Source organism: Propithecus coquereli, unplaced genomic scaffold, assembly GCF_000956105.1.
Source record: "Propithecus coquereli isolate 6110/MARCELLA unplaced genomic scaffold, Pcoq_1.0 Scaffold236, whole genome shotgun sequence".
Taxonomy (NCBI): domain Eukaryota; kingdom Metazoa; phylum Chordata; class Mammalia; order Primates; family Indriidae; genus Propithecus; species Propithecus coquereli.
This window is the reverse complement of record NW_012147908.1, coordinates 2,146,185-2,167,667: the sequence shown is the minus strand read 5'-3', so window position 1 is coordinate 2,167,667 and position 21,483 is coordinate 2,146,185. Positions and strand designations below refer to the sequence as shown.

At 51.5% G+C, this 21,483-nt stretch overlaps 1 protein-coding gene across 3 annotated transcripts in view; it reads right to left on the bottom strand.

Annotated features, from left to right (window-relative positions):
* The window catches only part of FGF1 (fibroblast growth factor 1 (acidic)), an 85,524-nt gene that overhangs the window by 55,851 nt on the left and 8,190 nt on the right, over positions 1–21,483 (bottom strand). Inside the window, exon 1 of one of the 3 annotated variants that reach the window (XM_012645790.1) lies at positions 19,364–19,460. The exons of 1 other annotated variant lie outside the window; for it this stretch is intronic. The gene's annotated coding sequence lies outside the window, so the exon portion shown is untranslated. Of the gene's footprint in view, positions 1–19,363; positions 19,461–21,483 lie in introns of those variants that run through there. One more of the 3 variants, XM_012645793.1, reaches the window with a different exon arrangement.

Genomic DNA, 21,483 nt, shown 5'->3' with positions numbered 1-21,483 from the left:
AGATCGGTCAGAGAAGGACCCTGGACCAAGGAGGCTTATGAACTAGGAGCTGCTAGGGTCCTCCTGAAGCGGTCACCTGACCTCACCAGCAGCAGACGCTTCCCCAGAGTCCGGGGGAGCTTGAGACTTCAAGTGAGCAGGCACAGATGAGCCCTGTGGAAAGGTTTTCTTTTTTCTTGAAGTTAGGGGCCTCCACTGAGTTTTTTGTTTGCCAGGCCAGCTGCCCACCAGAAGGAACACATGACAGAGACGGCCCATGTCCTTCAGAGGCAATGTGGCCTGTGGCACAGGCGCAGTGTGGCTGAGGGCAGGGATTTTGGCACAGGAAGTTGCCGAGGACAGATCCAGCCTCTGCGGCTCCCTGACTCTGGGTCACCAACCTTGGGCACAGACTCCACTGCGCTGAGCCCTGTGTCCCTCTCTGGAAAAGCAGGGTTGATAAGAAAAGGCTAGTGTTGGGTTGCAATGAGATAGTAGAGGCGAAGCTCCTAGCGCAGTTCGGCACTTAAAATATCTCATCAAGGCTCAGATGCTTATATTTTTAATATTTTAAGATCTCTAACATCTGGCCGTGTAGCAGTTTTTTTCTCAGTGGTACACAAAATGCTGGTGTGTCTTCTAATTTCTGGTATCTTAGGTTTGATAAAGTAGGGACGTAGGCATCCAGGAAGTGGCAGATGGGGTGTTTTGTGGTGGTTCTACCTGTGTTTGACTCAGCGGTTTCTTTCTTCTCTCCAGGCTGGTTGAGCCTTTTCCCTGGTGGGTGGAAGCCCAGGCCCTGGAGTCAGCCCAGCTGCGGGTAAGTCCAGACTCCACTACCACTCGCCGTGAGACCTGAGCTAGCTAGCCTCAGTTTCCCCCTCTCTACAATGGGGATAAACTCACAGGCTTATTTTGAGGATAAAATGAGATAAAGTTATGTAAAGTGCTTAGCACAGTGCTGCATTGTATAGATGTTAATGATGATGATGATACAAATTATTAAATAGCAATATTACCTTATATAATATTACGTTTTATAAAAAGTGTTATTATTATTCCTAAGATACCTTGGGAGCCCCACCTCAAAACGCAGGCACCCCATCTCACCTCGTACCCCTCCCTGCTGCCCCCTCCTGCCCTGCCGTCCTCCCTTCTGGGCCAGGCTTTCCATCTGCCCCGCGCTCCCCTGCCCAGGACTTTGGCCCCTTCTAGACACTTTACTTCAGGAACTGTTTTCCTTGGAAAGAGGACTAGCTCCCTCCTCCTTGGAAAAGGCCACCACAAATCCTGGCTGGGGTTTTCTCAAGCAATTAATGACCCAAGACCTCCCCCCAACAAGGGTCCTCTGTCTCCCCATCTTCCTGTCTCCTCTTGTGCCCTTGCTGTCTCGGTCCAGCTAGCCGCCTCTGTCCCGGCCAGAGTTCTCTAAACACTCGGTGACCTAAACAGAGATGGTGTGTTGATAAAGTCTCTCACCTCTACTTAGTGCGTCTCGTTTATCAATACCTGCGAAGCTGTATGTTTGCCCCCGTTGCTGACTCACACACTCAGAGCCTCCCAGTATCTTCGGGTCTCCATGGGCCTTTCCCATCCAGAGCGATCCAGTGATCCCAGAGCGTTGCACAGCCTTCCTCTCCTTCCTCTCCTAAGCACCTCCTTGGGGAAGGCACCGAGGCTCACAGGTGGACAAGCATGGCCGGTTCTTTTCTTGATCCCTCACCTTCCTCATCATGTCATGAGCACTGCAGAGGAAGCTAATGACATCCCCCCAGGTTGGCTCTCTGGCATCCCTTCCCTTTCGAGGTGAGACCCCCTCCTACCACCTGCCTTTGATAGCTTGCCTGCCTCACTACATCAAAGCCAGGTCAGGAAGGCCCAGACTTGTCTGCAACTTCGACTGCCGGTGGAACTCCATTGTAGCATGAGCCACTCTAGTATGGCATTTGATAAATGTCTCAGAGTTTGTTGAATGAAACTTAGACACAGGCTCAATTGTAAGGTCTTGTTATCCTGCGGTTGGATCTGTAGCAGGATCTTGGGCCCCACAGATGTCCCTTGGGGAAGCTGTGAAATAGGACTTTTCACAAGTTTTGCAACACAACAGAATGACTCTAGTGATTGAAGGAACATATGTATATAAAAAAAATCCCAGTTTCTCAAAACTCATTTTTGCTCCTTTAAAGATCTTAAAGGCATAGTCTTTAACGTCCTGGATTGGACAAGATTCATGAAATCTGGGAGCAGCGTGGCGTCATTGGATTGGAGAGTGAAGAAAGCACAATGTGTGAGACAAGATTCTCAGTTCTCAACATTCACTTGTGCATTGGTCTGTCTGCCTATCTTCTGACATGTCCGCCCCCAAAAAAACATGTGGCATCTCAGCCAGGATATGGCGGACAAAGTGGCACATAAAGATGTTACTCTAAACTATAGCAAGACAAGCCAGACTCAAGCCAAGTAAAGAAACAAAGCAAGGAAAGGCCGCCAACCTCTTAGTCCCTCCCAGGCCAATGGGGAGAGGAAAAGGGAAGATGGGAGTGGGCTGTCCTCAGACCACAGGTGTTGCGTGCTTTGGGGGCTCTGAGAGGTTGAAATCCGGGCTCCATTCCTCCAGGCTTTCTGGGGCTAACTCCCACGTCGTTCACACACTCTCCATTTGTGCCCCAGAAAGGAACGGAGGAAGCGCCCTGGCTGGCCTGTCGGTGGCTGTCTGTGTACAGCTCTTCCCTTTCCCAACCTTCCCAACCCACTGTCCCCTCTGGCCATGCTCCTACTGACTTGGGAAGCCACAGAGGTCCTGTGCAGACCGAGAAGCCACCGCCTGCCTGTGCTCACAAAGGCAGGTCTGTCTGCAGCTGAGCAGGCCCGCTGGGGAGGGCTGGGGCTCCACACACGCCCCTTCCTTAGGGAAACAGACAGGTCCGGTCCGGGGAGGGAGGGAGAGGGTGTTCCCCTTGTGAAATGTCTCCCCTCGGGTTCAGGCAGAGGCGGTGGAAGCTGTGAGAAAGGAAAGTTCTTTCCTTCAGGTGCCTGGTCCGACAGGGCTGTGTGATGGGACACGTCACCACCAAAGCCGAACCAGATCTGATCACTTTGGATTCCGCAGACTGCCATGTGATCCTGTGCCACCCGATCAGTCAAAAATGTTAGTTTTCCTTTGAAAGCCAGAGCCTCCATTTCCTAGTAAGTAAGTATAGAGAAGACGTGGCCACTAAAGCGCCTGCATTTGTCATGACTCGGTGACCATGGCTTGTAGCGTGACCTTGGGGAGGCTGCTCTTGGCCTCACTGTCCCCGTTCTCTTAGTTGAGCCAGCCCCAAGAAGCACTCGTTATGTACAAGGAATACAGATGGGTCGTGGTTAAGGGCATGCGCTTTGAAGTGAAGCTTCCTAGATTTAAATCCAGAAAGTGAATTCACCCCTCTGGTCTTCATTGACTTCATCTGTAAAATGAGGCCAGTGAGAGGCCAATGAGAGCAGCTACCCCGTGTGTGTGTTATAAGGAAGCAACAAGATGATGTGAGTGAAGCACTTAGCACTGGCATAGAAATAAAACCTGCACTGGAGCATCTCGTAAGTTAGCTATTGTTTTCATTGTGCTTATTCAGGATGACTAAGATAAGCTGCCTGTTGGCAGAGGGTGGGAAGCTGAGTCGTGTCTACGTGTCTACCACAGCAGGCTGTGACGAGAGCGGTGAGGGAGGAAGCAGGGGGCAGGAGGACTTTGTGGAAGACGTGGCATCTCAGCCAGAGGACAAACAGGCTTGCACGTGTGGGCACAGAGCCAAGGGATGGCTTGAGCAAAGGCCCGGGGATGGGCATGGAGAGGACATCTTCTCCCAGTGTGGGTTGCTGACGGTGCTGAGCGGGGGTCGCTGGGGGTGCGCGGGGTTAGCGAAGCTAGTTTGAAGGCAGATCATGGAGGACCTCAGAGGATGCCATACCAAAAAGGTTATACTTTTATCTGCAAGCAGACATTTTTGAGAAGAGAATCTGGAAAATCCTTCTGTAAACATATTTTAGGAAAATTTTGGTTACAGGTAGGGGGCTGGACAGAGGCAGAGCAGAGGCCGTGGGGCACAGTGGCCTGTGTTTCCATCTCTCAAAAGCTCATCAGTCCCCACGTCCTTGCTTAATGTTTGTCGTCTTCGCTAGACTGCAGGCTAGTCTAGGACAGGGCCCTGCTTCCTTCTCACTGTCAGGTCCCCAGGGCAGGCCCTGGTGCTCAGTGATTACCTGTCGACTGAAATAGATAAAAGATCCTAAACTTGAGCAATGAGAGAAGGGAGAGGATGGCTCTATGGTCACTTGAAGAGGAGAATGAAGAGCATGCGGCAGAGGAATAATCAGAGGAATCGGGGTGTGGAGGGGGATGGAGGAGGATGGAGGCTATTTACGGAGAGAATCAGGGACAGGACCGGGAGCAGGGCAAACACTGGGCTCACGGTGGGGCGTGCTGCATGTGAGGTGAGCAAGAGCCACCCATCTGCTGACTGGCCGCCCTGGAAATGGGGCGCCAGAGAGAATCTGGTCCGTGAGGCTGGTGCCGGAGAGTCAAAGCAGAGGGGAAAGATGGGATCTTCAAGGAAGAACAACCTGGAGCCTGAAGACAGGCAGACGCAGGCAGCCGCCCTGAAGCACACTCCACATTCCCAGAGATCCCAATGCAGCGTATCTCAGAGGAGAAGCCCCAGGAGCCTGCGGGGAAGAGGCACAATGGTGGTGGGGGAGAGCCGAAAGTTTCTGGATCACAGCATTTGAGGGGGCAGTCAGGGCCGGCCACGCTGCCCAAAGCTACAAAGAGGTTAACTGGGATGGAAATGGATGCAGAGCCTCAGAATCGGTCTCCTGCCTCAGCTTTTCTGTTGCGATCGCTTCTGCACACGGCCTCTGAGGTCGCTCTCCTAAAGGAGGATCTTCCCGTGGCAACCCTTGGCTCAGAAACCTTCCCTTATTTCTCACTTCCTGATATTAAGGCCCAAAGTCCTTGGCCAGGCATTGAAATGACTGCAAATCTGGTCTGAAAAACCTCCCCTCCCATATACCCTTCCACATCCCAGCAATCTGAGCTGCTTCCTCTTTCCTCTTGCATACCAAGAACCTCCATGCCTGCGTATGTTGGTTCATGCTGTTCCCCCAGTCTGGAAAGCCCTTTTTCTCCATTTTCTGCTCATTAAAACTCTTTCCATCCTTCAAGGTCTACATCAAATGCTACCCCCACTGCAAAGCCTTCCCTGGTCTGTCCAGTAAAAAGGGTTCTCCCTTCAGGGACCCACAGTGTGGTGCTTTGCCTAGCAATTATTTCATTCCTTCATTGATTGTGTTGTTGGCCTGTCTGTCCCCTCCACTAGCTTATGACAGTAGGAGAGCAGAGAACATGTTTTATCTTTGAACCTCCCATGGTATGCCTCCTAAATACAGAAGGCACTCAACCAACACCAGCAGAGTAGATGAAGAATTTAAGAAAAATGTCTAAGAGCAGTAGATGCTGGCAGCCCTACCACTTCCAACCATCTAGTTCACAGTTACTTGACTTGAGGGGTTTGCCCTGCAATTAATATGTTGGCCCAATGTTGGGTTGCCTCACAATCAAATGTGTTATCTGCGATCTCTAGGGCCATTTTGATATTGAGAACACACTACGCATTACACATACACTAAGACTTTTCTGAACATTTCCCATAAACAAAAATGGAAAAACTTGGCCCAACCGCCAGAAGTGCTTTATCACATGTGCTGCTTATGACAATGGTTTAGAGAAATCTCTACAGAATTCCACCAGGATCATAAACATATTTCAGGAGCCATGAATTAAGAGGGAAAAGTTTCTCAACATTCAACTTCCAAACTCAAAAAGCATCTGTTCTTTTCATCATCTATCATCTTCTGACTCTCTGAACAGGCTCTGACAGTATTTAGATTCAATGAATATACTGTTTCATTCCTCAACGGCTTGCTGGTTGTAAGGAAAACATATATTCAAGAAACGTGTTCAACGCTGTTCAATGAGTACCTACTATGTGTCAGTAGCGTGTCTGTGCTAACTTACAACGTACGGTATATGAGTCAGGTTAGTTCTTTATGTGGCCTGTGTTTTAGACCTTAGACATTTTCTATAGTGTTCTGTAAAACAATATAGAAAGCAATATAGGATTGACCTGGACAGTCCTGCTTCCCCCCCACCCCGCCGCTTTGTATTTAAGATAGACAGTTGAAAAACACAGCTGCTAAATGGAAAGGAAGGCCACATTCTTCATGCAGCTGTGAACAACAGAATTATTTAAACATATCTCTGATCCAATAATCCTGGTTCTTGGTAAGGAAGGAAAAAAGAGCTAATTGTCTTTAACACTGTGGACTTTGACGTCTCCCGCCCCCAAAACTGGGGGAAAGGGTAATGCAATCAGAGAGTATTTTGAGTGACTTTTAAATTCATTTTCCTTGGATCCTACATAGTCGGATGGGAGGGAGTTTTTCAAAGCACCAGACTTGGGAGGAAATGCTTCCTCCGGCTTCACAATGACAGCAATGCACATTTTCTGAGCATTTGTTCCAAGCTGAGCAGAGTGCTCAGGAGAGGTTCCCTGCTTTACCTTGTTACATCCGCTCAGGTGTGTGCCACTTATACCTGGGGAAACTGAGGCTCAGAAAAATGACCCTGCCTGTGGTCACACAACATGTAAGGGGTAGAGCCGGAATTGAAACCCCGTTGTTAAACTTCAGGACCCACATTTTAGCTACCACTGGGTTTTTCCTCACCTACCCCGCTGTGGCGGAATTGCACGAGAAACATACGTGAGAGGGGAGTAATGTCGTCACTAAAAACTCTATTTTAGAAGGCTGTTAAATGGAATGGGGAATGCTCATGGTGTATTGTTTAGTGAAAAAATGTTAAAAGTCTGTAAATGCAGCATGATACCATTGTTATACGTACACATATATATGCATAGATAGGTAGATAAAGAGAGACAAACACAGACAGAAACAGGAAAAACCCTGGAAATATATAAATCAATATTACCAATATTTTAACTATAATTACCTCTGTATAATGGGTAAATTTTTATTTTCTTAAAATTTCTTTTATTTTACATTTTTCGTAATGAAATCTATTACTTTAATTATGGCAAAATAATTTTTAAGTAACATATACGCATTAACTCAACAATTTCCATTAAATAAATAGATTTGGAATATCCATTATGTATCAGGCACTGTGTATTCAAAACAATCAAAAACTGACCAGGTGTGGTGGCTTATGCCTGTAATCCTAACACTTTCACAGGCCAAGGCAGAAGGATCACCTGAGCTCAGGAGTTCGAGACCAGCCTGAGTAAGAACAAGACCCATTTCTACTAAAAATAGAAAAAATTAGCCGGTTGTGGTAGCACACGCCTGTAGTCCCAGTTACTCGGGGAGGCTGAGGCAGGAGGATCGCTTGAGCCCAGGAGTAGGAGGTTGCTGTGAGCTATAATGATGCCACTGCACCCTAGCCAGGCAACAGAGTGAGACCCTGTCTCTAAAAAAAAAAAAACCAAAAATGAAAAAGACAACAACTGTACTCATATGCCTACTCTGCTAACATTTAGAATGATCTCCTTCAGGTCTGTTTCTATGCAATTTTTAAAGTACTAGTGACCAAACCTGACAACAGCCAAGCCCTGGCGTGTAGCTAGGAGTAGGACCAGCCCCCAGACCCCCACTCTCCACTTCTATCGCCTGATGTCACGTCACTTCTTGCTAAGCCTCAGCTCCATCATCAGTAAAGAGGGTAAAGAGTGGTATATACCTTATCCGTGTTTTGGGAGACTAAATGAGTTAATACATGTAACGTGCCTTGAAGTACAAAACCAATAATAGCTATTATTATTATTATTCTATGCAGAATCTCTACATTGCAGTTTTGTTTTCTGCCTCTCTTCCTCTGAGAAGCAATACATGATAGTGTTTCTCTTGGAGAGCAGGGAGCACCGCCCAGGCTATTCAGCATATAAAGTCACCTTTGGGTTTTGTAGGTCAGTGGGATCACTCAGTCCAAGCAAGTTCTATCAAAGTTGAGAATTTTGGCCTTTTCTCATCTTTTGTTCCTGGTTGATCCAAAAATTTCTCAAGAATAGTGGATTTGGCTCATTTGGCCTCATATCCCAGCCAAAGCTATAAAGGACCAAGAGAGCTATCATGGTATAAAGGGAAAGGAGTATTTACACACTGTTCAGAAAATCAGAGGGGCAAATGTTGGACGAAGATCTTACTTAATTGTGTTTGGAAGCCTAATAAATATGGCCAGTGATAGGCAATAGGATATCTAAACTCTATTGCTAACACAGACCAACTCTATGACTTTGGGCGGTGGTGTCGTATTCCATCATAAGACTGGGATGTGGGTCTCTGGGCTCTGGGGAAGGAAATGGTCAGTAGCAAGCTAATTCTAAAAGAGCTAGCCTGTTTCTATCGTGGTCCTGCCCCGCTCCAGCCTCTGCCACCATCATCCCCTGTCACCGTGACTCTGTTGCCTCCTGACTCCCACCCCTGCCTTCCCCCCTGCCCCTCTCAGAGTCAATTCTCCACCCAGGAGCCAAGTAGCACCTTCAGATGTCAATCATAGCCTGTCCGCTCCTACTTCCAGCCCACCCAGTAGCTTCCCACTGTACTCAGAGTCACACAGAGCCCCAGCCTGTTTGCATGACTCCAGGCCCCTGCACAGTCTGGGCTCAGCATGCTTCCCCAAGTCACCCTCACCACTGTCCCCCGTCCTTTAGGCTTTTGGGGTCCTGGCTCTCTGTTGTCTTCTAGCGCACGCTAAGCTCTTGCCCACCTCGAGCCTTACCACACGTCCCTCCCTCCCTGAGCAGTAGTCCTTGCCCCGCTTCTCGCACGCACGGTGCCCCTCATTCCGCTGGTGTCTGCATCTGCGTCTGCGTCATCTCCGCAGAGAGCCTTCCCCTATCCACCCCATGTCTAACAGCCTCCCCTATTCTGGTGCCTTCCTTGTTGTCTTTCTAGAAGAGATCAAATCACAATCTCCACCGGTGTCATTTGTTTTGTTGCTGGCGTCCCTTTCTGAGTGTGATGCTGTGTCCACCACCCACTCCTCTGGCCCTTCAGAATGTAAACTCCTCAAGAGCAGGGACATATCTGCCCTTGCATTGCTGTGCCCCCTGGGCAGGGCCCCTGGGGGAGTAGGTGCTCCATAAAGAACAGGAGGGAGGCAGGAAGAGAGGGAGAAAGTCCCCGGAAAGGGGACACCTTTCCAAGGCAGCGCGGTTTCCTGTGACGTAGGCAGAATGCCCCGCTCAGCCCTAGCATTACTGTGCAAGTTAAAAATAAAACCCCTGGGTGGAGTGAGACGTCTTTAAAGACGATGGGGGAGAGATAATGAGAAGCATGCGCCGGCCAACGCAGGTCCAGCAGGATGTGGGACCAGCCAGGAAGAGAAAGGGATCTTGACTCCGGGGAAACACTGACGCCGGGGCAGCAGTAGTCTGACCAACATGCGACTCCTCGTTAGTCACCAGAAGTCCCTCTCTTGATCCGCAGGGTAGGAAAGGACTCTAACGTGGCCAATTCAGGACATGCCTCCATCCCAGAGGAAGACACGGTTAGGGGTTTTTAAAGAGATATTCTTTACAATTCCTAGAACAGAGGCCTCCACACCCCTCATCTGCCTGCCATGCGGTCAGAAGAAGAGGGAGAGGCCTGGGGGGAGCAGGAGGCCAGAGGCCTTCCTTGGCTCACCCGCCCCCGACCTCCCCCAGGGCCCATCCTGCGTGGGATCCGAACCTCCCACCACAGTAGGGCTCCAGCCAGATATCCCAAGGTGAAGCCGCCCTCCGAAGGCTTGGCCGGGTTCTGGGCCAGCACAAGGCCAGGGTGCGAGGCGGGGAGGGCTGGGCCAGGGGGCCCTCAGAAACAACTCGCACGTTGCCTTGGAAACGCTCCCCTCCTTGCACTGCACGCATCGGATCCACCCTGAACCAGCTGTGTGGGAAACCTCCGGCCTCAGTGGGAGGCGGGGATGCCTTAGGGAGGTCAGAGTGGGACAGGAAGGGGTCCACCTTCTTTGTCCTTAGGAGGATATCCATCTTCAGGCTGCAGGGAGAGGTCCGATGACCCAGGAGTGCAGCAGGCTAAAAATCTCCATTCTGGGCCTGGCCCCCATGGCGAAAGAATGGGGACTGCTCTCATCCCCTCCTCCACACCGCGCCCTGGACCCCTTCCCGGAATCCCTCTCTCTGTGCTGCCTTCCAAGCCAAGTGATGTGCTCATGGTCACCTGGTGCAAGGGAAGGTTCTCAAACCTCTGAAACAATTGATCTCCGCTCGGTTTTTCCATATCCACAGCCATGAGACTGTTAGGAAGGCCACAAAGGAAGGGGAAGGGAATCGGCAAGTATCGAGAGAAAGCTGTGCTGTGACCCTTACGTGCCACCGCTAGTCTAACCTCCACAGCCATCCTCTGAGAGAGGAGCTGTCACACAGAAGGAAACAAAAAGTAAAGGGGACCCTGTTCCTTACCCCAGGTCGCTCAGCGAGGGAGGGCGGAACATCATGCAAAATGGCTGTGCGATGTACCACCTACCACCGGCCGTCCCTTTGATTCCTTGCAGTCAATATCCAAACGATTTGAACTCAAAGCCCAGCACCAGCGGACATTGAGCAGAATTTTCAAAAGTTCGAATACTGAGGAATACACGCCCCTGGCCTGGTGGGAATCTAAAGCTTTCTTTGTGCATTGAGCAAAAGAAGTCTGCTGAAGTTGACTCTTCTTTGGTCATTTGTTGGGAACACCTACAGCTTAAAGCTGCTGAACAGGTAGCCCGTGTCTGCTCCAGGCTTAAACTCTTTAAGGGGGCTACTGCTTTCTTGTATAGTTGTGAGTTCCTGGCGTGAGAATTTTAAGTGCTGAAAAAGCGCAGGATAATCATCCTCCCCTGGAACAAAAAAGACTGCTAGGGAACAGCAGGGTAGCAGGTGGCCTTCAAAGCCCAGGACCATGTTTTGAGTTCAAGTACGTTCTTATGAAGACTTCCAAAAAATCTTAGCCAGACTACAAATCTGTCCGCGGCAATGATAATTCATGTTTTAGGGAGCAAATACTATGTGCTATGCATTGTGCGCTAAAACATTCTGGGCACTTTACAAGTATTATCTCACTAAATTCTTACACCTGTGAGACGGGAACAACTCACACTGCTACAGCACTGACACATACTATAGGCCTTACCTCTACAAACTCACATATTCCCATCAACAGCCCCAGGAGAAGTTACGTTATCTCTGTGTCACAGAGTCGGAGAGGTTATGTAAGCTGGCCAGGGTCACGCATCTATTGAATGTCAGATCCAGAGTTCAAACCCAGACAGGCCAACCCCAGAGTTCATGCTGTTGGCCACCACGCTCCCCTGCCCGTGCGCAGATCTGAAATGGGGAGAGGCTGATCGAAGAGTGGGTCCGAAGTGAAGCTGTTGGAAGGATTCTTGGTCTCCTTCATCAGCTCCCTCTCCAAGAAGCTTAGGGCTCTGCTTCCCAGGCCCTCAGCAAAGACATCGCGGGGCCAGCCCGGGAGAACGGCAGTGAGTTTTATGTGGCCAACTAAATGGAGATTGATTTCCTCCTTGGAAAGAAACCCTCGTTTGAAAGAAACCATGGTGAAGCCCACCTGCATCTCTGCCTTTAAGAAACACCCCCATTATCACTTCAAACATGAACACTCAGTCCAGTCTTAAGGAGGAATGTTTTGCTCCTATAACTTGATCACCACCTATCATTAAAGGTGATGCCAACTCCAGGAAGCCTGGACCCACCCAGCCTGGGCCCCTGCTCTACTCAGGGCTGCGGGACTTGCTCTGTGTGGATGCCAGGGAGTGCCGCTGTTGTATGCATTCTCGGCTGTCCTCCAGGTGCCATTTCTGAATTCTGACAGATATTCTGAGGACGGATGAGAAGAGTCTCATTTTCTGGAAGCTCTTTATGTCCTTGAAAGTATTGGTGCAGCACTTTGCGCACATTGATTAATCCATGCATACTGCTTCTACCATCCCCATCGGAAGGACGGTGAAGGCAGAGATGAGCTTCTCCATCTGCCTCCCTGGGTGTGTGGGCTGGAACATGCTGGATCAGTGTCTCCCTTCCGGGTGCCTGACATCACTCGTTATGCATCTCTAAGCATGAATAGTACCACTAGGGTGGATTTTTCCAGGCTTCCAAAGTGTGTTCTATGCAGAGATGAGACTAAACCAGAGCAGCTGACACACAGCTCGGGGTCCTGGCAACGGTGTGGGGCCTGCCCACCTGAGCCAGGGTCAGGGGCCCTGGGTGCAAACTTCTCAGCGTGGCTCTCGGATGAGCCCCGCCCCTTTCCAGAGCTGTAAGGGGCAACAGAGGGGAGGAGGTCCCGTTGCCGTCCTGGTCTTGACTTTAACACTGCCAAGGTTTAATGATTCACTCAGTCACTCATTGGATGGCTATGTATTGAGCACCTGCTGTGTGGCTAGGCTCTGTTCTGGGCACTGGGGGTGTAGCAAGGAACAAGACTTGTCTGTCTTGTCCCTGCCCTCATGAGGTTTACATTCTAGCCAATAGGCAATGGCAAGTTTATTAAAATGTGACGATATACCTATAGACTGGGATAAGTGCACGAAGGAAAGAGGTAAGCAAGGGAGTAACAGAGGAGCCTCTCGGAGGAGTTAACAGGAGAGGTGAGGCCTGCTCTGTGAAGCACAGGGGGAAAAGCATGCCAGGCAGATGGAACAGGAGTTGCAAAGTCTGAGAGGCAGGAAAGGGCACGGGGACAGCAGAGAAACAGATGTAGGAGAGGGGTGGGTTGGGTGGGGATATGTGAGGTGGATGGGAGTCGGGACGATCTTACCCTCCAAGAGGCCCCCTGTCTGCTTTCTCACCTTCCTGGAAATCACCTCTCTCCTCCAAAGTGTGCTCCAAGAACTCATCCTTGCTTAGCTAATCCAGTGCCTCTGCTCAAATTGAAAGGAAGGGGATCCTTTTTGTGGCAAGCAGGGCATGGGGTAAGGCATGACATCCGTTTTTTTTATCAGGCCTCTTTTTTTACATATGGATTGTGCCAGCAACAGTCAGTATTGAAGAGAAGCTTCCCAATGATGGGAGTGATAGGGATTTGTGTGTCTGGTAGCCAAGACGTTCGGGCATCTGGGAGGGCTGCAAACGCCAAGCTGGAAGGAACCCCAGCCCAGGCCCCTTTGCCGCTTCCTCCTCTGGGAGCCTCCTTTCAGCACCCCCTGCCCCTTCCAAACCCATCTCTGCCCACTTCCTCCCCACCCCCACTCCACCCTCAGGGGGGCCACCTGGGCTTCCTGCCGTCCCCTGGCCCCTCCCAACTTGACTCTCTGCCTTTCTCCACAGCCCCTTCGGAATAATTAGCCTCCCAAATGCTCGCCTGCTCCTGCAGCTTCAGGCAAAGTAGGAGCGGGCCAAGGAGAGGCTATATTCACAAGACTTTTCTGTGTCTTTCAAAGGCTGCCAAAGAAGGGGCTGCCTAGTCAACCGCAGCAGGAGCCTGGCCGGGCTGCCAAGCTCACTAATTAGCCTCCTGACAGGAGTGAGCTGTCCCTGTTCGGACCCTTCCCAGCAGAGCATTGCAAATGCCCAGAACATACTCTGTTGAGGGAGGGCTGTGGCTAGAACATTACTTGGGGAGTAGCCTGTAACTTCGCTCCCCAGTGGCCACGCAGCCCTCCCTGGGGCTGTGAGCTCAAGAAGCCTGACGTCCCCACGTTCCCTTTGTTGACATGAGAGTCTGCCCTACATAGGATCACTTCCTCCTCTGGCCTTCTATGGCTCACAGCTTAAGGACCTAAATCCTCGACACCCCCACGTGGTCCGAGCCCACCTGCCCCTCGGGCTCCGCTTGCCCCTTCCTCCCTGTGCTCCAGCCACACTGGCCTTCCTCCCCTCCTTGGGGACACCACGCTTCCTCTCGCCACGCGACCTTCGCACATGCTCTTCCCCCTGCCCGAAACCCTCTGCCCCCACCAGCTGACGCCTGCCTATCCTCCAGATCTCAACCCAAGCATCACCTCCTTCTGGAAGCTCTCCCAGATCCCCAATGGAGGCAGGCGCCTCCGTCATATGCTTTTGCAGGACCACTCAGGAGAGGGCCTGCTTGGTTGACGTCTGTACCCCTATCTTGCCTCTAACTTTCACGAGGGTGGGTGCTGTCAGTCCCGGGCTCTGTCACAGCCCCGTGATGACATGCTTCCTGGCACCCAGGAGGCGTCCCGGGAGAGCTGAACGAGCCTGACGTGGTCATGGTGGCCCTCAGTATGCCCCGTCCCAGTCCCCCTCCCTCTCCCCTTTTCCGCCTGCCTCCCCTCTCCTCTCCTCTTCACTTCCCCTTCCTCCCTCCTCACTCTTTCTGTTCATCCCTTCTTCCCTCCTGGGGGCCTACTTGCTCCTCCTAAGAACGCTGTTTAAGCCAACAGAAAGGTACACAGAGTTAAAAAAGAAAAAGTTGCCATAACTTGACATAATGTGTTGGCCTTCAACGAGATCACCCCAAAGTCAGGGCCAAGAGGGGGAATCCAGGAATCTGGCCTCCCGCCATGTTAGTTTGCTAGGGCTGCCTCCGTAAGTACCACGTGCTCCGTGTCTGAAACAATAGAAACCGTCGCACAGTTCAGGAGGCCAGAAGTTCAAGATCAAGGTGCTGGCAGGGTTGGTTCCTTCCGAGGCCGTGAGGAAAGGATTTGCTCCCTGGCGAGTAGGTGGCCGTCTTCTTCCTGAGTCTCCTTCCTTTGTCTACTCTCTACACGTGTCAGTCTGTGTGTAAATTCCCCCCTTTTTATAAGGACACCAGTCCTAGTGGACAAGGGCCCACCCTAATGACCTCATTTAAACTTGGTGACCTCTGTGAAGACCCTATCTCCAAATAAGGTCACGTTCTTAGCTACTGGGGAATAGGGGGTGGTTTTCGTCGTATGAATTTGGGTGGACGCAGTTCAACCCAGACACCTCCTTCCCTGTGCCCAGCGCCCCAACCCTCTTTGACTCACTCAGATAAAAACAGGGAGCACAGGGACACATCACCTTCTGAAGAAATTATATGGGAGTCTGAGAATGGGGTAGACACGGCAGGAATGTGCGCTGGAGAAAGACACCCCCCAAGAAAGAGAGAGGAGGGAGCTGAAACCCTTCTCGCAGAATAGCCCAGTGGTTTCACAGCCGGGCTCTGCTAACCTGCTCGTTCTGAGTTCAGATCCCAGCTCAGCCACTTACTCGCAGTGGGGCCTCTTCCCTCACTTGTAAAATGTGGACAGTAATGGAACCTAAGTGACGGGATTGTTCTGAAGATTAAACGAGAGAACAGCGCAAGCAGAGGGTGATACTGTGATAGGCGGTGGTCTCCTCAGGTAATTCGGGAAGCAGTGATGACAAAGAAGAGGGTGGCTGCCACTGACTCAGGCCACACAGCTCTGTGTTCCCTTTCACGGTGACAAGGAGAAGGAAGCGCAGCAGCAGCCAGACCTGCACGTCCTCGGTTGTGGTCTGTGGACCGAAGGCATCAGAATCGCCCGGGCTCTGCCCAGAACACCCAGAAAATGCAGACTCAACACCGCGGGTGGGACCTAGGAACCTGATTTTTAAATTAGCTGCCCTGATTCTTCTGCACATTAAAGCTTGAAAACTCCTGGACCAGACCACAGGTCCTGGAGCAGCAGAGGCGAGCCGTGTCCGTGAGGAACCCCCTCACGTGGACACAGCCCTGGGGCAAGGTGGGCACGCCCCACACCTGCCTTCATCACCGCCATTCCTCGGATGAGGTCGGGGAGGGAGTCTTGAGCAATTATGCTTGAAACGAATCTGTAAGTCACGTTTTAAATGTACCAGAGGGATCGCATTGCAAATCGGGATTTTTATATTACTGTAAACCTCACTGTGCTCAGACACCTAGTTTTTGGTCCATTCTTCCTCTCCCCACCACTGGGGTCATCTCGACCTCAGGCTTAGCTCTGGATGACCTCTGACCTTAGGCTTGAGGGGGATAAGGAGCCCTGGCCGGCATGCTGGCTGTGCCTGTGCTTCTGTAGTTAGGCACCACTTCCTCTGTTCTCGGGCGCCATCCACTGCCCGGGGCACTGCCTGAGGCACGCCTGTCCCCAGGGCGTTCATGTCTTGTTCCCAAAGACCCAGGTCCTCAAGGCTGAGATTCTGCTCTTGGCCCAAGCTGGGGTCCTGCCATCTCTTAGCAGAGTTTCTAAATCCTGGCCTGCTTTCTAGGGTCTTCCAATATCATCTGAATTCCTGTCACCAAGCTCCACCTGCCTCTCAGGACACCTCCCACAACCCCCCAAAACATATACAGCCGACCAGTTAGGAGCTCAGGATCACCAGACAGCCAGGGTGTGGAGCCTGGCTCTGCCACTGGATAGCTGTGTGACCTTGGGCAAATGGCCCACCCACCCAGCCTCAATTCCTGTATCTATAATGGCCCTACCGTCACGTACGGGGTTGTTACAAGAATTCAGGGAGGTGGCACACTCAAAGCCAGGCACGGAGCCTGCATATAGGAAGGGCTCAAGAAATGCTGGCGACCATGACAGAAGCCCTGCTGTTTCCAAATTCTCACAGATGCAAACAAGGTTCCATAACAAAGCAACAGTGGCTTCATGCTGCCCAAATAGTGACACCAGTGGTCCCTCATAGTGTCACTTTGGACTTTGGAACAAATGCATTGTGAGCAGCCTTTTCAGAACTCACCTTTTAATAATAATAATAATAATAATAATAGCAAAAACTCATGTAGTGCTCCCTATGAGCCAGGCGCATGCATGGAATGTGCTAAGGGCATTAGTCATTTGATCCTTTCAATAACAAGGTTGGCACTTTATTACCCCACTTCACAGATAAGGAAACTGAGGCATAAGATCATAGGACTCATAAGTGGTGGAGTCAGAATGCGGATCCCAGGCAGCCTGGCTGCAGAATCTATACACTTAGCCACTATGTCATGCTGCCTCTCTCATGTGGTATAATCCCATTATAGGAGAGGAAAGAGACAAAGGAAAAAGTTAAGGCAGAGAAATGGTTTAAGCAGATAGCACTGGAACCAGCATTCCTGTAAGTCAGTCCCAAGAAGCTCACCTGGGCTGGGTTGAAACCATGATGTATTTAATAGGACAAGCAATTGCTGTTCCCTCCCCCGTTCTCTCCCTGTAGGCCACGGGTCCAGATGCTTGTACGTGTTCCTCCACCTTGGGCTCCCGTACCTACCTCCCAGCTGTAACATCCCATCAGCCCAGGCCCATCCTCTGTCACCCCCAACCCAATAGGCCCCTCCCTTCTCTATGTTCGATTGAGCTGGGTCCAGTCACACCGTGAGATGGGACAGCTTGTTGGTACTTGAACATTTGTTGATTAGTGAATCCTTTCTTAAGGAAAAATATTTATTCACCCACAATGTATATGTTTTGTATAGAGGTTAGATTTACCTAAAGCACGGTGTGCCTATGGCACAAATGACTACAGATTATTTTTCCAGCAGCCTAAATCAAAGGATTCTGCATTAGCCAAGCAATGCCTATTTAATGAGATGGAAGTGGGTGTGCCTTCCTCTCTGCACAATGCCCTGGCAGCTAGCACACAGGGCTGGCAGCTCCGAGATCTTTAATAGTTTATTCATAGGTGAATAGTTTATTCACCTAAGCAAGCAGCCGCACTCTCCGGGCGTGAGTCATCCCTTTGCCGGCATAGATGGAGCATAGGGGTGTCTGTCCACCGTGTCCACTGAAAACAGTCTCATCATGGTTGGTGCTACTTGCCTGTAAAGTCAAACCAGTTGACCAGATACTGCTGCCTTAAGTCCTTTTTGGAGCTAGGCAAGCTATATGTAAACACCAGATTTGGGAGCGTTTACAAGAAACTCATTGCGTTTTTCTCTTAATGTTTTGTTAACTTTGCTTTTGATTAGGTACTTCATTTGCAAATCCATTTATTCATACTACCTAAGGCAGGGGCAACAGAAGGAAGTCTCCCCGAGTCCTTCTGCCAGCTGCCCTCAGCAGCAAATTGGTGCTCTTGGCTTCAGAGCTACAATCCCAAGAGGGGACTTTCCTCGGAAGCCTTCAATAACCAACACAACGAAAACAAAGGAAAAGGGAATTGGTGCCTGTGAATCAGAGTCGCCACCAAAATCCCCAATCATTCATACAGACAGCCCCCGGTAAGCAGCGGCCACCACTTCCCAAAGCCAGTCCCATTCCCTTTGCCACCTGCGGGCGGGCTCATCCTTGGGCAAAGCCAGCAGAGCTGGCAGCGGGGTAGCCCAGCTGGCCTGCGGCAGGATGCTCCCGTCCTCCCACTGGGGTTGGGGAGCTAAGTCATAAACAACCACATCCCTGTAGACAATGAAAGGAAAAGTGCTGGTCACTGGAGCAGAAGGGAGGGAGGAAGGAGGGGTGGGTGTAAAACGGCTAGCGAAAGCACGGGCTGTTTGAACTCTGCTGAGACACAGAGTGGGCGCTCGGGTCTCTGAAAAATGGGTGGTGGATTCAACGCCTGGCACGCCCACGCCAGCGCCTGGAGGTCGGAGTTTCGCAAGTGCTCTTTTGCTGGAGCCCTGCATACCTCCGGTGCCTACTGGCGGCGCGGGTGTGGCGAGCGTGTGTGCGTGCCAGAGAACGCGCCCGGTGTCCCCACTCCGGCTCCTTCTCCACTGGCGCCCACTGCAGGGGGCGCTGACATGAGGATGGGATGTTCCAGGAAGGTCAGAAGGGAAGGGAGGAAGTAACCAGGGGACCGGTGGAGCCAGCAGGAAACCATCCTCCCGGGCCCCTGAGCTGACGCCCGCAGCTAATCCTAAATTTCAGCGTGACTGTTATATCCAAAGGTTGATAAGATCTAAGCTGCGGATGGGTTTCTGAGGCAGCTGAATTGCCCAGCTCCCCGGGAGGGCGAGTGTGACACAGCACGATGATGCCAGCCGCACTCGCCACGGCCCCAGTGTTTGGCTTCTGCAGAACTGCAAGGGCTGCATCCAGCACTTCCAGCCTCTGCCAGCCGGTGCCACTGGCCCTGGGGAATGAAGATAACGCGGCAGTCTCTAAACTGTAAGTCTGTTTTCACGTGTACGTGCCTGTGCCGTCAGCAAGCCCTTCCCCCGAGTCGTCTGCACCCGGCTTCAACGCAGCCACGGGCGACTTCTCGGGATTCACCTGCAGGAGTACTGGTTCCCGAGCTGTCTGCTTGAAACATTTCTCTGCCTTAATTTTCCCCTTTTCTCTCCTCTCCAAGGCACTTGCACCCCCCACCCCAACACACACACACACACACACACACACACACACACACACCCACCCTCAGCTCTGGATGTACCTGCCCCTGTCCCCCCAAACAGATGCCCTGATTCTTACCTGGAGAGCTCGCAGTCCGAAGGCTGTACCTCTCTCCACACTCGCTCAGTGCCGTCCCAGGGGAGGCGGGATCCACTCGGAGTCCTCTGCTCTGTGTTTGTCACTGTCACTGGGCGGCAGCTGCGTCCCCGGCAGCCCTGAGCCGGCTCTCTGAACCTCTGGGCTACTGCAGCTCTGTGCGGGGAGAGGGACGCGCCGTGGCGTGCACATCAGGTTGCTGGCCGGCCTCCAGACACCATGCCACAGAGCCGGCTACCAGTCCCGGAGCGCGGTGTGGGAAACGGGGGGCGGGGGTTGAGGGGGGCAGGCCTGCAGAGCTGGGAACGTCAGCCTCTAGGGCTGTCTCTGGCCCTTGTTTATGAGCAGAGGGGACCTGCCTTTAGACAACTACCCACACCCACCCCACCCACAAGGACGCTCACAGAGCTCTAAGTGCCCCCAACTCTGGACAGCCAGCAGCAGGCACAGGAATGCAGAGCTCTTGGCTGGCGGGGAGGGAGGCAAAGGCAGCAGACGGTGGCAGCAAGTACCCTGGGTGTTGTTTTAACGTGGTTTGTCTTGGGGCAAATGCCTGAGCTGAATGGACTACTGGCCCGTCTGAGCAGAATCCTGTTTATTTTGAGGCCTGAGTCGCCAGGGAAACAGCAGGTCGTGGCTCGGAGACTCTCCTCTGGAATCAGGAGGCCGCTGGATGAAAGGGAGTCCTTTTCTGTGCTGTCATCTGGCATCCCTGCGCAGGGTGTAGGTGTCTGTGTGTGGCAGAGCGTATGTGTGTCTGTCTGTCTGTCTGTGCCATTCCCAGAACCAAGCCCTGCAGATGGCATTTTGCAAAGCCAGTCAAGGCAGTGGCCATCCAGGTTGGGACGGGGAAGGAACCGCAGAGAGAATGTTTCTGTCATGCCTCACCACCGTTCAAGCCTGTCCCTGTTGGGCTAGGCGAATCCTCAGGTGAGCCCAGCTTCAGTGGTAGGGATTCCTCAATGGGCCACGGACATTGTCGTCTATGCCACTGGCCAGGTTTGGGTAAGGAAGGGAGGGAGCTGTCTTTACAAATAACTCTTTGACTAGAAGGTGAGGAATGAAGGTGAACTGAAAGGTAATGGATCAAGAGGTGGCTTTGAAGGGACCAAATGGAAACATGATTAATAGTTTCCTGTAGTTGGTGAGCAGTGCCTCCTCCTCGCGCAGGCATGGCTGGGAGGCGTGCGTGCGTGTGCTATGTGTGTGCTCGTACACGCACGCAGGCCTGCCCACCGGATGGTTCCGGTAGAGAGGTACACACTGACCCGTCAGAACCAGAAATGTGCTCTCTCCCTCTCTCCCTCCTCTGGGCAGTTGCTCAGGTACAGGGGAGGTGGGGGTGAAGCTGGTTCTCCACACCCCTCACGGAGCACCCTGGGGAAGCCAATTATGTGCCTTCTGAAGGGATCAGCTTGGGAGAAGCTCATCTCCTGACACAGGGAACTAGAGGCTCAAACGTCACACAGCTCCTCCAATCGTGGATGAGTAGCAGCTCCCAGAAGGGACTTGAAGGTATAGAAAAAGCGAATTTCTCCAGTCCCTATTGGCTGGAACCTTCCTGAACTGCCACTTCCACGCATTCAAAGGATACTGATAGTTCACTTTAAAACAAATAATCTTCCTGAGTATCTGCAAGATCCTCAAGGGGCTTCCGAATCATAAAAAGATTTCAGACAATGGTCTTCTAAATACTGGAGAATTATTATGCTATCTATAGTATACATGTTAACTCTCTTTAACTACATGCAATGATAGACTTGAAAGTTAGAAAACACCCTAAAAATTCTGAGGACAGAGATGCAGACTCAGGGGGTTACCCCTGGTTAGAGTCCTCACTGCGACTAAAACCAGCTCTCCCTACGTCAGGTTGACACCCTTTAACCTGCTCACACTGTGTTTTTGGCCATTCCTGGGCAACTCAGCTCTTTGGGGCCCCAGATTCCTTCCTAAAGGAAATTAAGAAGACTTTCCTACTCACATCTTCCCTGCAAACCCTCAGGATTATCGTGGCAATCAAATGTGTCCAAATGTCTTCGAGCACCTTGAACACTGAGCATGCAAGCGCAAATCATTGTTTTATTTCTCCATCATATTCAGTT